The following is a 465-nucleotide window of genomic DNA, read 5'->3' on the forward strand; positions in this document are numbered from 1 at the left end:
GCCATGTTTAAATGTATTCAGTAAAATGACAACACATCAATATCGCCATGTTTAAATGTATTCAGTAAAATGACAACACGTCAAAATCGCCATGTTTAAATGTATTCAGTAAAATGATAGCACATCAATATCGCCATGTTTAAATGTATTCAGTAAAATGACAACACATCGATATCGCCATGTTTAAATATATTCAGTAAAATGACAGCACATCAATATCGCCAGGTTTAAATGTATTCAGTAAAATGACAGCACAACAATATCGCCATGTTTAAATGTATTCAGTAAAATGACAACACCTCAATATCGCCATGTTTAAATGTATTCAGTAAAATGACAGCACATGAATATCGCCATGTTTAAAATGTATTCAGTAAAATGACAACACCTCAATATCGCCATGTTTAAATGTATTCAGTAAAATGACAGCACCTCAATATCGCCATGTTTAAATGTATTCAGTAA

Source organism: Limulus polyphemus, unplaced genomic scaffold (genome assembly GCF_000517525.1).
Source record: "Limulus polyphemus unplaced genomic scaffold, Limulus_polyphemus-2.1.2 Scaffold7095, whole genome shotgun sequence".
NCBI lineage: Eukaryota > Metazoa > Arthropoda > Merostomata > Xiphosura > Limulidae > Limulus > Limulus polyphemus.